Raw genomic sequence first — 16,399 nt, 5'->3', positions numbered from 1 at the left:
GTTCTACTTTATTAAGAACTTTTGGATTTTCTTTTATGGTTTTATTTAATTATTTTCTTAAGTTTTTATATTAATTTCAGCTAGTTAACATACAGTGTTGTATTAGTTTCGGGTGAACAATATAGTGTTTGAACACTTCCATACATCACCTGGTACTCATCACGACAGGTGCATTCCTTAGTCCCCATTGCCTATTTAACCCATTCCCCACCAACGCTTTCCCCTTCTTTTATGGTTTTAAAAGGTGTGCTTAGGGCGCCTTGGTGGCTCAGTGGATTAAGCCTCCAACTCTTGATCTTGGTTCAGGTCATGATCTCTCAGTTCATGAGATTGAGCTCTGTGCTGACAGTGCAGAGCCTCCTTGGGATTCTCTGTGTCCCTCTGTCTCTGTCTCTCTCAAAATAAATTTTAAAAACTTAAAAAAAAAAAGAGATGTGCTTGATGCTCTGATTAATACTATTTTTTAAATTTTCTTTTAAAACCTATTTTAAGCACACATGACCATGTGATTTTAGTCACATGAAGAATAATATAAGTATTTATAAAACTCAAGTTCATATAATGTTAAATTAGCAAATATTAACGCAAAGCATGTTCCTCTTTTGGAATGCTTAGAAAGAAAACTACACTTATTTTTCATGGTGTTCATGTTAGTCCATTCTCCTCTTGCTAGGCAGAAATTCTTGGTTTGAAGTTCAAAGCATACTTACTCTTTCAGGCTACCATGATGAATACAAAATTTGGGCCCCATACAAATACATACTTAATTTTAAATATTTATAATTTTTTAATGCTTATTTATTTTTGAGAGAGAAAGAGAGAGAGAGAGAGCATGCGCTCAAGTGGGGGAGGGGGCAGAGAGAGAGGAAGACGCAGAATCCGAAGCAGGCTCCAGGCCCTGAGCTGTCAGCACAGAGCCCCACGCGGGGCTCAAACTCACAAACTGTGAACTCATGACCTGAGCTGAAATCAGACGCTTAACCGACTGAGCCACCCAGGCGCCCCAATGTACGGTTTTTTAATTAGAGTTCACACTTTCAGTTACAGATTACATCCCTTGTGAACAAATGGAAAAAGGTATTTATTTATTTCATTCCTTTTTTAAAGATGTTTATTTATTTATTTATTTATTTATTTTTAGAGACAGAGAATGAGAGCATGAGCAGGAGAGGGGCAGAGAGAGGGAGGGAGAAAGAATCCCAAGCAGGCTCCATGCTGTCAGTGTGGAGCCCAACGTGGTGCTTGATCTCACAACTGTGAGATCATGACCTGAGCTGAGATCAAGAGTTGGTGGCTTAACCGACTGAGCCACGCAGGTGCCTCTATTTCATTCCTTTTTTTTATGGTAAAGTAAGTTATATTGACTTAAAACATTTGGAATCATTTCACTTATTTTAGTGCCTCCCAAAGCATGTGGTAAATTGTCCATTAAAAATCAAATTAAAATACAAGTTAGCCTGAATTACCAAGGGCAGCTGAATGTCTTCTGGGGCAAGATGACTCATTTACTCTGATGAAAATATGGGAAGGTTAATAATTAAATATAAAAAGGGAGAGCAGAATCATGTGAAACATTGTACTAGATGCTTTTTTATTAATTGAATTACAAATAATGAAATCTATATACTTTTACTGAAGTTTGTCTCTTATTCATAATCTTTAAAATTAAGATTGAGGGGCACCTGGGTGGCTCAGTCGGTTGAGCTGCCGACTTCAGCTCAGGTCATGATCTCGCGGTCCGTGAGTTCGAGCCCCGCGTCGGGCTCTGTGCTGACCGCTCAGAGCCTGGCGCTTGTTTCGGATTCTGTGTCTCCCTCTCTCTCTGACCCTCCCCCATTCATGCTCTGTCTCTCTCTGTCTCAAAAATAAATAAACGTTAAAAGAATTTTTTTTAAATAATAAAATTAAGATTGATTTAGTGTTAGAAATTAGTGTTATGGTGTAACCTAAATTATAAAATCGTACTTAATTGCATATAGTCATGCTTATTAGTGAAGAAACAACATCCATGCCGTATACATTTTTTTATTTTTTATTTTAAAAAAAATTTTTTTTTCAACGTTTATATATTTTTGGGACAGAGAGAGACAGAGCATGAACGGGGGAGGGGCAGAGAGAGAGAGAGGGAGACACAGAATCGGAAACAGGCTCCAGGCTCTGAGCCATCAGCCCAGAGCCTGACGCGGGGCTCGAACTCACAGACCGCGAGATCGTGACCTGAGCTGAAGTCGGACGCTTAACCGACTGCGCCACCCAGGCGCCCCATATGCCGTATACATTTTTTTAAATAAAATGTACAAATATACCAAATGTACAAATGTACCGATATACAAAGTACTGGTATAATTTCTTGTTATTGTGTGCCACCAAAATTTCCAGGTGTTTTATGTAACAAGATAAGAAATAGTTCATGATACACTCCTAGGTATAATCATAAAAAATTTAATTCCATAAAAGCTTTTACAATTTGTGTACTGCTGCTGTTTCATTGTTTATACTACGAAGCTGAGGCCCAGAATTATAAGACAGAGAGCCCCAAATAAACTCATACCTATATGGTTAATTAATCTATGATAAAAAAAGGGAAGAAAGTACAATGGATAAAGGACAGTCTGTCTTCAACAAATGGTTTTGGGAAAACTGGGCAGCAACATGTAGAAGAATGAAACTGGACCACTTTCTTACACCGAACACAAAAGGAAACTCCAAATGCATTAAAGACCTAAATGTGTTAGACATAAAACTGTAAAACTCCGAAATGAAGAAATAGACAATAGCTTCTTGGACACCGGCCTTAGCAACATATTTATGGATAGGTCTCCTCAGGCAAGGAAAACAAAAGCAAAACTAAACTATTGTGACAACACCAAAATAAAAGACTTTTCTACAGTGAAGGAAAGCATAAAAATGCAACCTAATGACAAGAGAAGACACTTACAAATGTCCAATAAGGGGTTAATATCCGAAATCTGTGAAGAACTTACACAACACTAAAAAAGGCCCTGATAATCCAATTAAAAAATGAGTAGAGATTGATAAATTTTTTACAGATTATGATACTAACACTTTATCAGATATGTTATTTGCAAATATCCTCTCATTCCAATGTTTGCCTTCTAGTTTGTTGATGGTTTCCTTCGCTGTGCAGAAGCTTTTTATCTTGATGAGGTCCCAATAGTTGATTTTTGTTTTTGTTTCCCTTGCCTCAGGAGATGTGTCTAGTAAGAAGTTGCTATGACCAATGTCAAAGAGATTACTTCCTGTGTTCTCCTCTAGGACTTTGATGGTGTCCTGCCTCACATTTAGGTCTTTCATCCATTTTGAATTTATTTTTGTGTTTGGCATAAGAAAGCGGTCCAGTTTCATTCTTTTGCATGTTGCTGTCCAGTTTTCCCAACACCATTTGTTGAAGAGACTGTCTTTTTTCCATTGGATATTCTTTCCTCCTGCAAAATCTGTAAAGAACTTATCAAAGTTAGGATGCCTGGGTGGCTCAGTCAGTTAAGCATCCAACTTCGGCTCAGGTCATGATCTCGTGGTCCATGAGTGTGGGCCCCATGTCAGGCTCTATGCTGACAACTCGGAGCCTGGATCCTGCTTCAGATTCTGTGTCTCCCTCCCTCCCTCCCTCCCTCCCTCTCTCTCTCACTGCCCTTCCCCACTTGTGCTCTGTCTCTCTCTCTCTCTCTCTCAAAAATAAATAAACATTAAAAAAATTGTAAGAACTTATCAAAGTCAACACCCAAAATACAAATAATCCAGTTAAGAAATGGGCAGAAGATGTGCATAGACATTTTTCCAAAGAAAACATACAGATGGCTAACAGATACATGAAAAGATGCTCAACATCACTCATCATCAGGGAAATACAAATCAAAACTACAATGAGGGACGTCTGGGTGGCTCAGTCAGATAAGTGTCTGACTCTTGGTATCGGTTTGTGAGATAGAGCCCCGTGTTGGGCTGCACGCTGACAGCACAGAGCATGCTTGGGAGTCTCTCTCTCCCTTTCTCTCTGCCCCTCCCCCATGCTCGCTCTCTCTTTCTCTCAAAATAAATAAACTAAAAAAAAAACTGCAATGAGATATCCCCTCACACCTGTCAGAATGGCTAAAATTAACACAGGAAACAACAGATGTTGGCAAGGATGCAGTTAAAGGGGAATCTTCTTGCACTGCTGGTGGGAATGCAAACTGGTGCAGCCACTCTGGAAAATAGTATGGAGATTCCTCAAAGAGTTAAAAGTAGAACTACCCTACGACCCAGTAATTGCACTCCTAGGAATTTATCCAAAGGATATAAAAATGTTGATTTAAAGGGTCACATGCCCCTCAATGTTTATAGCAGCATTAACAACAGTAGCCAAATTATGGAAAGAGCCCAAAGGCTCATTGACTGATGAATGGATAAAGAAGAAGTGGTATTATAATATACAATGGAATTCGTACGAGAGGATCACTGTTTCCCTAGGTTTTGGAGATCATTCAGTGCTGCGTTCAGTGAACCTTAAGTGTAATAATTTGTTATGTATTGTGCACAGAGCATAAGACAGACCCCTTAATCCAAAATTCCTTTACGAGCTATGGAACTTTGTGCTAACTTAACCTGTCTATATGGCTAGTACATGGAGTAGATGAAATGGGAATTGTGTAGATTGCCCAGCATAGCTCTTATGTGACGTAGGTTTCCTCCATTTGGATATTAAATGTGCAGATGGCCAAAGATATTTTGTTGAGAAAATTATATCATAATTCAGATGTAAGCTTTATATTGGTTGGCCACAGGATTGCCTGTAGGTAGGTACCAAACTTCCTTTATGGGTATCGTCTATTTAAAAGTCTAACACGGGGCGCCTGGGTGGCTCAGTCGGTTGAGTGTCTGACTTCGGCTCAGGTCATGATCTCACAGCTCGTGAGTTTGAGCCCCGTGTCGGGCTCTGTGCTGACAGCTCGGAGCCTGGAGCCTGCTTCAGATTCTGTGCCTCCCTCTCTCTTTGCCCCAACCCACTCGCATTCTGTCTCTGTCTCTCTCAAAAATATATAAGCATTAAAAAATTTTTTGAAAAAGAAAAAAAAAAGTCTAACAGTTGCTCAGTTGAAATTCCAGGTTTGCACTATAATGCAGAAGAGATTGCTTTAAACCAGAAGGTCTGATTATCTCCTTAGCAACAAAGTAACTTTAATATGATTCCTGCCATATTAAATACTTCATTTTGGGGTGGAATGCTTTCTCAGTGGTCCAACTAGAGGTAATGTATACAAATTATAAGTTTTTCAGGAATTCAAGTTCATCCCCACATTTTCTTGGTTAATTTGCTTCACACTTCATTTCATAAGTAGAATTGATCAGTTGAGAACTCCCTAATCTTTCCACTTGCAGATTGAACTACCCTTAAAACTATTGGATTATTCAGGACTCTTACAATGGAAGATGTGTCTTTCCACTTAATCAAAGGCCACCTATTATCTGAAGGGAAAAAAAAAACTGTACTTTGCTTTTTTTGTTAGTTAATTTTCTTGCCTCCACCTTGATTGTTACTATCAAGATAAAAACACATGCTATTTGAAAACAATCACAAAACCCCCCACAGTACTCCCAGCAATTGGCTGCTGTTTCTGCTTGCCTACAAACCCAAATCTCTTAGAAGACTCCTTAAGCTGTCTCCACTTCCTCGCCTCCCATTCATCCTTCAGTCCCCTCTATTCTTCCCTACCTCCCCACCTCACTGACAAGGATTGCTCTTGGTAAAATCGCCATGATCTCAGTGTTTCCAGATATGGTCAGTTCTTTATTCTCATCATCTCTTTCGACCTCTCACCAGCTTTCCTCATTGTTGGCCTCTCCCTCCTTTCAACATTGCCCTCTCATATCTTTAGGACACTGTATTCTCCCAGTTTGCCTCCGCATTCCCCTGGCTACTCCTACCCTACTTCTAAATGAGTGGTTCTCAAACTTTAGTATACACTACGATCACCTTGGAAGCTTGTTAAAATGCGGATTCTTGGGCATTCTCAGAAATTCTGATTTAAGAGCTCTGAATGAAGCCTAAGAACCTATCTTTGACCAGTACCCCCAAAGATTATGATACGGATGGGTCGTAAATCTCGATTTTGAAAACCTTTGCTCTTTAGGTCACATTCCTGTGCCTTCTTTCTGTCTACTCTTTCTCTTTTGGAGAACTCCTCCATTTCTAACTATATCAATGCTTCTCAGCCATAGCTACAATATAGAATCACCTAGGGAGCATTTAAAAACTTTCAGTGCCAATTACAGACCACATAGACAAAGGCTGGAAGTGTAGCTTAGACTGTAGTATTATTAAAAGCTTCCCAGGTTATACTCCTTTGCAGCCAGAGTTGAGAACCGCACTATTCTGTAGACTTAGAACTTTTATCTTTGGCTTAACTGTTTCCTGAGTTTCAAACGAATGTATCCAGTTGCCTACTTAACATCATATTGTAGTATCTCAGACATCTCAATCCTAAAATAGCCAATAACGAACTATTGCTTTTGAGGGTTCCTGCGTGGCTCAGTTGGTTACGCGTTCAACTTTAGCTCAGGGTCATGATCTCACGGTTCATTAGTTCGAGCCCCGTGTTGGGCTCTGCACTGACCGTGCAAAGCCTGCTTGAGATTCTCTTTCTCTGTCCCTTCCACACTCACTCTGTCTCAAAATAAATAAACATAAAAAAAGAACTATTGATTCCGCACCCCGGCCTCAAACACATTCATACCCATAGGAATAAATATTAATATCATCCACTCAGGTGCTCATGATAGGAAACTGGGTGTCATCTTTTTTAACTTTATTTTTCATATTCAAATCATTTGTAAGACTTGTCACTTTTTTTGATAAACCAAATTGAAATTTCATTTGTTTATGGGGCACCTGGGTGGCTCAGTCGCTTAAGCCTCCGATTTCAGTTCAGGTCATGATCTCACAGTTCTTGGGTTCGAGCCCCACGCCGGGCTCTGTACTGACAGCTCAGAACCTGGAGCCTCCTTCGGATTCTGTGTCTCCCTCTCTCTCTCTGCCCCTCCCCTGCTCACACTCTGTCTCTCTCAAAAATAAATAAAACACTTTTTAAAATTTCATTTATTTATTAAAAATTATCTTAGGGGTACCTGGGTGGCTCAGTCGGTTAAGCATCCGACTTCAGCTCAGGCCGTGACCTCATAGGTTGTGGGTTCGAGCCCTGCATCGGGCTCTGTGCTGACAGCTCAGAGCCTGGAACCTGCTTCAGATTCTGTGTCTCCCTTTATCTCTGACCCTCCCCCGATCATGCTCTATCTCTCTCTCTCTCTCTCTCTCAAAAATAAATAAACATTAAAAAATTTAAAATATATATTTTAATTTGAATAATTGACACAATTGTGCAATAGTTGCAGATGTATGACATAGTGATTAACGTTTTCTTATTTATTTATTTATTTATTTATTTATTTATTTATTTATTTATGTATTTATTGGAATTGCTGTGGCCGAGGTCAAAGAGGTTGTGGCCTGTGCTCTCCTCTAGGATTTTGATGGTTTCCTGTCTCACATTCAGGTCCTTTATCCATTTTGAGTTTATTTTTGTGAATGGTGTAAGAAAGTGGTCTAGTTTCATCCTTCTGCATGTTGCTGTCCAGTTCTCCCAGCACCATTTGTTGAAGAGACCGTCTTTTTTCCATTGGATACTCTTTCCTGCCTTGTCAAAGATTAGTCAGCCTATAATTATGTTTTTATAAGGACAGATTCTTCAGAAAAGGAAGGATTATTTGTCAAGATGGAGTTTTCAGACCTGCTTGCTTTGGATCACAGGGACAAACTTGGGAGGCAGAGACTTTCTTACTGTAACACAATGGCAATATTTATTTATATTCCTTCATACAGAGAGAGGGTTTTTTTCAACACCATGTACTAAGTAATCCATTATTTTTCCTTTGATTTGTGGTGCCATCTTTGTTATTTAAAAAAAAATTTTTTTTAATGTTTATTTATTTTTGAGACAGAGAGAGACAGAGCATGAACGGGGGAGGGTCAAAGAGAGAGGGAGACACAGAATCTGAAGCAGGCTCCAGGCTCTGAGCTGTCAGCACAGAGCCCGACGTGGGGCTCGAACCCACGGACCGTGAGATCATGACCTGAGCCGAAGTCGGACGCTCAACTGACTGAGCCACCCAGGCGCCGCATCTTTGTTATTTTAAATTGTCACATAAACACGTGTCTATCTCTGTGCTTCCTATTTTGTTATATAGGTGTATTTGACTGTTGCAATAGTATTACGGTTTTCTAAAAAGTAAAAAAAAAAAAAGTTATTATGGCACTTTCTTCACCCTTCTTAAGGTTGATGTAACAATGCGTGGACCTTTATTATACTGTGTACATTTTTAGGACATTTATTTACTTTCTTAAAAAAACGAACTAGAATTTTAGTTGAGATTACATAGGATTTAAATATTAATTGGGGATAATTGATGCATTTGTAACAAGTCATTCCAGCCAGGAGTACGGAATGTATGTCTATTTGGCTTTTCTGTGTCTGCTATTAGAATTTATCATTTTCTCCATAGAGACCTTTGGCCTTCCTGATTAAGTTAATGCCTGGATATTTTATGATTTTGATGCAATTGCGAATGGTACTTTTGAAATTATATTTTTACTTAGTCATTGCGGACACGGTAAAATGCTCTTTAGTTTGTGTTTGGAAATCTTGCTTAAGTCTTCTTAGTTTCAATGACTTGCTTATGCTACTGGTTCTTTAATGTAAATGATCATATCATCTTCAAATAACGATAGCTTTCAGGTCTCCCTCTAAATCCTTACACTTCTTATTTCTTTGTCACCTTGGCCAGGACCTGCAATGTATGTTTTATACTATGGTGATAGCTGGCTGTTTTGTCCTCATTTTAGTCTTGACAGAAATGAATTCATCTTCTTCCATTAAGGATAATGTTTTCTGTACGTTTTTGAACATGCTATCAAGTATTCTAGTTTTCTAGACTTTTAAAAATAACCATAAGTAGATGTTAGACTGTATTAAATATTGTTTGCACCAATTGTAATTTAGTCCCATAGTCTGTTTTATGGCAATTGACATTAATAGGTTTTCTGACGTTGACTCAATCTTGTGTTGATGGGATAAATCCTCCTTGATAACGATTGCTTTAATACCTCATATTTCATTTGGCCTGCCCTGATATTACCCCTGTGGTCGCATATACCTGCTGTCATTACTGTAGTACAATAATTGTTTCAAGGAGATGCAGAGTAGAGGCAAAACCAAAACGTAAACCTCTTTTTTTTGCCAACTATTCCTTTCACTGCAGCATCTAGGTAACATTGGTACTCGACTTCAACTAGTTCAATTAGTTTTTTGGGCCTGTATTTTCCTCTCTAGTTTCTCTAGAGTTAATTTCAGTGAAGAAGTTAGTAATTGTGCTAGTTTTCCATCATTGACAGAATTTTTAGAAGTCTTGCTTACCGGCTGAGCCACTCAGGTGCGGTGCCCCTTAGGTATTTAAAAAAATGTCTTTTGTTTAATGTTTTATTTTTGAGAGAGAGACAGAGAGAGAGAGAGAGAGAGAGAGAGAGAGGGCAGGAGAGAGGCAGAGAGAGAGGGAAGCACAGAATCCGAAGCAGGCTTCAGGCTCCAAGCTGTCAGCACAGAGCCCGACGCGGGGCTCGAACTCACAACCCGCGAGATCGTGACCTGAGCTGAAGTCAGGTTGGACCCTCAAACGGCTGAGCCACCCAGGTGCCCCAACCCCTTAGGTATTTTATATATAAACTGCTATTGAGCCAGATTCCCTTCTTCTGTATTTGTACAGTTTCGTTTTTGAACTTTTATAGTTTTTCTCCATTCATTTTATCTTGTTAGTTGTCAGACATTTCCAAATTGGTTCGGAGTCTTGATTCTGCATTCTAACATATTAGCGGTTACCCCTTCCCAGTTTGATAAGCATACATTTATATCTCCATCTAAATCTGTATAGATTGTGTTTTTCAGTGTTTTATTAATGTATTCTGGTTGAGACCTTCTTCACAATTGATAATAATCGACACTATTAAAGTACTTTATCAACTAGATATAAAGCATTCCAAAATCATCTAGGCCAGTGCTTCCCAAAACTTTAATGTGCACACAAATTGCCTAGGAATCTTGTTAAAATGCAGATTTGGGCTCAGTAGGTCTGGGGAAGAGCGTGAGGTTTTGTATTTCTAACAAGCCTTTGTGTCAGGTTGATGCTGGTGGTCCGTGGAACACAGTTTAAATACTGAGGACTCTAAGCACATCAATGAATAACTTTTTCAGGCATAAGATACATTATGAACAGGTTTTTTCCCCCTGGTTTCCTTACCTGTTAAGACCAGGGAAAATAAATTCTCCATAAACTGTCGCAAGAAGCTGCGTGCGAATCTCTATATGTTGCCGAGGCTCCTGAGAACACTGCTTTGAAGATGCAATTTTTGGTGACAATATTAGTAATGAGTCTTATTTTGGACCAGCAAGGTTTTTGCCAGGTTTTCAACCTAGCGACAAATGAGACCAGAATACTTTGAAACTCTCATTCACTTCTTTCCATCTACTCACCTGCATGTTTCTAGGCCTCCTGGCTACGATTGAAATGTGGAGGAATGCTTGATATACAGAGAAGATTGATTAAAAATCATCTAGGTATGGAAACCAATTTGACAATACATTTCATATTAAAATAATAAACATTAAAAATTTTTAAACAAATAAAGACTTTTAATAATTAATTAATGTGAAAAATGATCTGATAAGAGGATGAAAATATTTCACTGAGGAAAGTGACATGGTTAAATGCATTACCCACAAACACAGTTCGTCTTAATTTAAATGGTTACCATAAAAAAAATCATCTAGATAATGGTAAGTAGGTGCTTCTGAATTGTTTCAGGGTACTGATAAACAGTTTCCATTCAGGGCTACTTTTAGTTAGCTTAATTTATTTCAAGTATTTATGAAAAAATATTTGCTAAGAAAAAAATAGAACAAGCAAAATTTTGTCTGGCCTGTTAGTAACAGTGCCATCCAAATATCTTACTGAGATGTAAATGTTTAGAATAGTACTTCAAGATAACTGTTTCCTGTGTTCTTATAAATGAAATGTCATGAGAACCACCCACCTCCTGAAAGTTAATGAAGAGTGCTGGGTTAAAATACTTATATATTGCTGAGCTGATAATTAGGAATCTGTAGGTACTAAGCGGTCTGAGGGTTTCTGACAAAACCATTCTGACAGTTGCATAGGACTTGGGGACAGGAGACGAAATTTGAGATTTCTCAAAGTTGGTGTTCTAAAAGGATAGTGTAACATGAGGCTAGGACTTCAAAAAGTTTTGTGATGTACAAACAAGGACAAGGAAACTTGCCTAGCTTGACTTTGACACTGAGTGAGAAGCCAAGAAAAGTAAAAAGTACAAAGATCTCCCATAAGTGTAACCTCAAATTAACCATCGCCAGCATGGGCTCAGGATTTATTACATGTTTTTGTGCATCTTTTACAAACCTCATGCGTAGAATTTAATGAACGTGTACCCAGATTGGTAGTGTTTCCAGCTGACTGAACGGAGCAAAAGCATGTCTCTTGGAGGAGTACATCTTCGACCTCAAATTTCCACATGTAGTGTTCTGTAGAATATGAGCTCACAATAAAATTTCAAAACATCCCACAAAAAAAAAAAAAAAAAACAACAAAGCCTCAGCAGAGATAACAGAAAACAGATTTAAGACACGAAAAAAGTTTAGACATAGGGTAAAAGACTTATGAAAATGTTTAAAAAACTAAAACTGGAAATGGACACATTGGGTAAAGGGCAGAAGGCTATAAAAAGAATGAAGCATATTTTATAAAATAAAATTACCTAGAAATTAAAGTTACAGTAACTAAGTTAAAATTTTCTTTTAGCGTTTATTCATTTTTGAAAGACAGAGGGAGACAGGGTGCAAACGGGGGAGGGCTAGACAGAGAGGGAGGCACAGAATCTGAAGCAGGCTCCAAGCTGTCAGCACAGAGCCCCACGTGGGGCTTGAACCTACGGACCATGAGATCATGACCTGAGCCACCCAGGTGCCCCTATTGTAACTAAATTTAAAGACTTAGTGATCAGATTTTGTAGCATATTGGAAGCAGCTGAAGAGAGAATTAATGAAGAAATTACCTGAAATTCATCCCAATGAGACAAAAGAGAAATTAAGGCATGGAAGATAAAAGGGAGAAGGTCTGATCTTAGTGTAATGGTGTTTCCAAAAGGTGAGGTGAAAGAAAGTGGGTGAGAGGAAGAAACATTTGAATACATGAAATCTGAGATTTTGCAAAATGGAAGAAAGACAACAATTCTTAAAGAACACCCATCTCAATTAAAATAAAAAAGAGATCCATACTTACAAACCTTGTGGTAATACATAGAACACCAGAGGAAAAGCAAAAGACAGAACACCTAGAGTGAAAAGAGCTACAAAGCATCAGTGATTAGCTTGATTGCTTATTTCTCTAATATGGCAATGAAAGGTAGAAGGCAGTAGAATAATATCTTCAGTGTCCGATAGAAAGTCATTATCAACTAAGAACTATATACTCAATGAGACCATTTTTTAAAAATTCTTATTTTTGAGGGGTGCCTGGGTGGCTTAGTCGGTTAAGTGTCCAAGTCTGTTTCAGCTCAGGTCATTATCTCATGGTTTGTGAGTTCAAGCCCCACATCGGGTTCCATGCTGACAGGGCAGAGCCTGCTTGAGATTCTCTCTCCCCCTCTCTGCCCCTCCCCCTCTCACTCTCTCTGTCTCTCTGTCTCTCTCTCAAAAATAAATAAATAAACTTAAAAAAATTATAAAAATATTTTTGAGACAGTGCAAGTGGGGGAGGGGCAGAGAGAGAGGGAAAGAGGATCTGAAGCAGGATCTGTGCTGACAGCAGTGAGCCCGATGATGGGGCTCAAACCCACGAACTGCGAGATCATGACCTGAGCTGAAGTCAGACGCTCAACCCACTGAGCCACCCAGGCGCCCCTGTGAGACCACTTTTTTAAAGGCTAGGACAGAATGATATTTATAGACACGTGACAAGATTATTTACCACCCATTGAGTCGTGTTGATGAAAATTTTAAAGTAAGTACTTTTTTTTTTTTTTTTTGGAGAAGGAAAATGATCTGAGATCATCCGAGATTTGAGGACAAATGACAAATAAAGGTAGAAGTAAATATATGGGTAAATCAAAACCACCATTGACTGTATTAAGTGATAAGAACAATGGCTAATTTAGGGGCGCCTGGGTGGCGCAGTCGGTTAAGCGTCCGACTTCAGCCAGGTCACGATCTCGCGGTCCGTGAGTTCGAGCCCCGCGTCGGGCTCTGGGCTGATGGCTCGGAGCCTGGAGCCTGTTTCCGATTCTGTGTCTCCCTCTCTCTCTGCCCCTCCCCCGTTCATGCTCTGTCTCTCTCTGTCCCAAAAATAAATAAATGTTGAAAAAAAAATTAAAAAAAAAAAAGAACAATGGCTAATTTAAAGAAAATATAATAAAATTAAAATACAAGACTATATTCAAGTAAGTTATGAGGAAGGTGTGATTTGAGTTAATGTTCTGTGTTGCTTGTCTTTTCAGGAGGAGGTAAGATGTTGTTTAACTTGAGACTTTAAACATGCATGATAAAATGTCTTAGGAAACCACTAAAAAAGATTAAAGAAAAATATTCTAAAAAAATGTTTTTAATGGTTATTTTTGAGAGGAAGAGAGACAGAGAGAGAGAGAGAGAGAGAGAGAGAGCATGAACAGGGGAGGGGCAGAGAGAGAGGGAGACACAGGATTTTAAGCAGGCTCCAGGCTCTGAGCTGTCAGCACAGAGCCTGATGCGGGGCTCAAACCCACGAACCGTGAGATCATGACTGAGCTGATGTTGGATGCTTAACTGATTGAGCCACCCAGGTGCCCCTAAAGAAAAATATTCTAAAATAAAAGGGGGAAATGGCATGAAAAAAAAAAGTCAATCAAAATGGAAGGATGATGAGGGAAGCATTTCCACATTGGTGGAGTAGGGACCTCTGAAAATCCACTCCATACAGGAAATGAGAATACTAGCAAAAAAATGTCAGAATTAACTTTTTCACAACCTTCCCTGTGCAGAAGCTTTTTATCCTGATGAAGTATCAATGGTTTATTTTTGCTTTTGCTTACCTTGGCCCAGAAGACATATCTAGTAAGAAGTTGCTATGGCCGATGTCAAAGAGGTTACTGCCTGTGTTCTCCTCTAGGATTTTGATGGTCTTCTATCTCACATTTAGATCTTTCATCCATTTTGAATTTATTTTTGTGTGTGGTGTAAGAAAGTGGTCCAGTTTTGTTCTTTTGCATGTTGCTCTCCAGTTTTCCCAGCACCACTTGTTGAAGAAACTGTCTTTTTTCCATTGTCCTACGTTTTCAAAGATGAGTTGACCATATAGTTGTGCGTCTATTTCTGGGTTTTCTATTCTGTTCCATTGCGCCAGTACCATACTGTCTTGATGATTACAGCTTTGTAATATAGCTTTAAGTCCAGAATTATGGTGCCTCCAGCTTTCCTTTTCTTTTTCAAGATTGTTTTGGTTATTCAGGGTCTTTTGTGGTTCCATACGAATTTTAGGATTGTTTGTTCTAGCTCTGTGAAAATGCTGCTGGTATTTTGATAAGGATTGCATTAAATGTGTAGATTGCTTTGGGTAGTATAGACATTTTAATAATATTTGTTCTTCCAATCTATGAGCATGGAATGTTTTTCCATTTCTTTGTGTGATCTTCAATTTCTTGCATCAGTGTTTTATAGTTTTCAGAATACATATGTTTTGGCTCTTTGGTTAGGTTTATTCCTTAGGTATCTTATGGTTTTTGGTGCAGTAGTAAATGGGATCAATTCCTTGATTTCTCTTTCTGCTGCTTCGTTATTGGTGTATAGAAATGCAACAAATTTCTGTATGTTGATTCTGTATCCTGTGACCTTACTGAATTTGTGTATCAGTTCTAGCAATTTTTTTTTGGTTGAGACTTTTGAGTTTTCCCCATAGAGTATCACATCATCTGCAAATAGTGAAAATTCGACTTCTTCTTTGCCAATTTGGATGCCTTTTATTTCTGTTATCTGATGGCTGAGGCTAGGACTTCCAGTGCCGTGTAAAAAACAATGGTGAGAGTAGACATCCCTGTCTTGCCCCTGACCTTAAAGGAAAAGTTCTCAGTTATTACCCATTGAGGATGATCTTGGCTGTGGGTTTTTCATACATGGCCTTTTTGATGCTGAGGTATGTTCCACGTATCCTTAATTTATTGAGGGTTTTTACCATGAATGGATGTTGTACTTTGTTAAATGCTTTTCCTGCATCAGAATCGGCAAATCTATAGAGAGAGAACATAGATTAATAGTTTCTACGTTTGACAGGGTCGGGGCAGGGTTGTGGGTGGGTGGGCATGCTAGTGAATCTGAGATTTCTTTTTGGGCTGATAAAAATATTCTAAAATTGACGGTATTAATGTTTGCACAATTCTTTGTACTAAAATCTGTTCAATTGTTCACTTTAAAAAGGTGGATTGTACGATATGTGAATCATATCCCAAAGCCGTTATTTAAAAAAGATAATAAAATACAGAGAAACACAAGACAAAAAATATAAAATAACTTCAGGCAATAAATGTAAATAGAGCTAAATTTCCTGTTAAACACACAGATTGTCAGACTGAATCAATATATTAAAAAGAAAAATACATAAATATATGCTGTTAACAAGGTATGTTGAGAGGTTGAATGTAAAATCATGGTGAAGTTAGCAGCCAAATTATAACAATAAAGAGCTTATATATTATACTGAGACATAATGGGCAACAAGTATGATACATTCGCATTGACAGTTAACCTCAAAATAAAAGTTTCAACTCATTATGAAGATGTCACAATTCCAAACTTGCATGTACCCAGTATCTTAGCCTTAAAACACATAGAGCAAAATCTATAGATAGAATATAAACAAATAACAAATGTACCATCAAAGATATTTTAACATGTCTTTCTCAGTGTTTGATTCATCAAGAAACCAAAAAAAATGAGTAAGGATAAAAATTATAACAGCACCATGAACATATTTGATTGAATACACTTTTTAGTAAAATCTAACTACATTGCCCCCAGCAAGCCTTAGGCCACAAAACATGGGAGCTGATACTGACAACAGAGGGTTGAAGTGATAGAACATGAAACCTAAATTTGATAGGGAATAAAAGAAAAGATGATGGAGAGTTTATATGGATAAAGCAGATGAGTTTGTGGAATAGTGGTGGAAGAACTGACATCCTGAGATCGGGAGAGTGAGAATCACGAAAGCATTGTTAAATGGCATGGTGACCAAATTTAGTTCAGAGGTAATTAGT

This window comes from Felis catus, chromosome X (assembly GCF_018350175.1).
Source record: "Felis catus isolate Fca126 chromosome X, F.catus_Fca126_mat1.0, whole genome shotgun sequence".
NCBI lineage: Eukaryota > Metazoa > Chordata > Mammalia > Carnivora > Felidae > Felis > Felis catus.
This window is presented reverse-complemented; position numbering follows the sequence as displayed.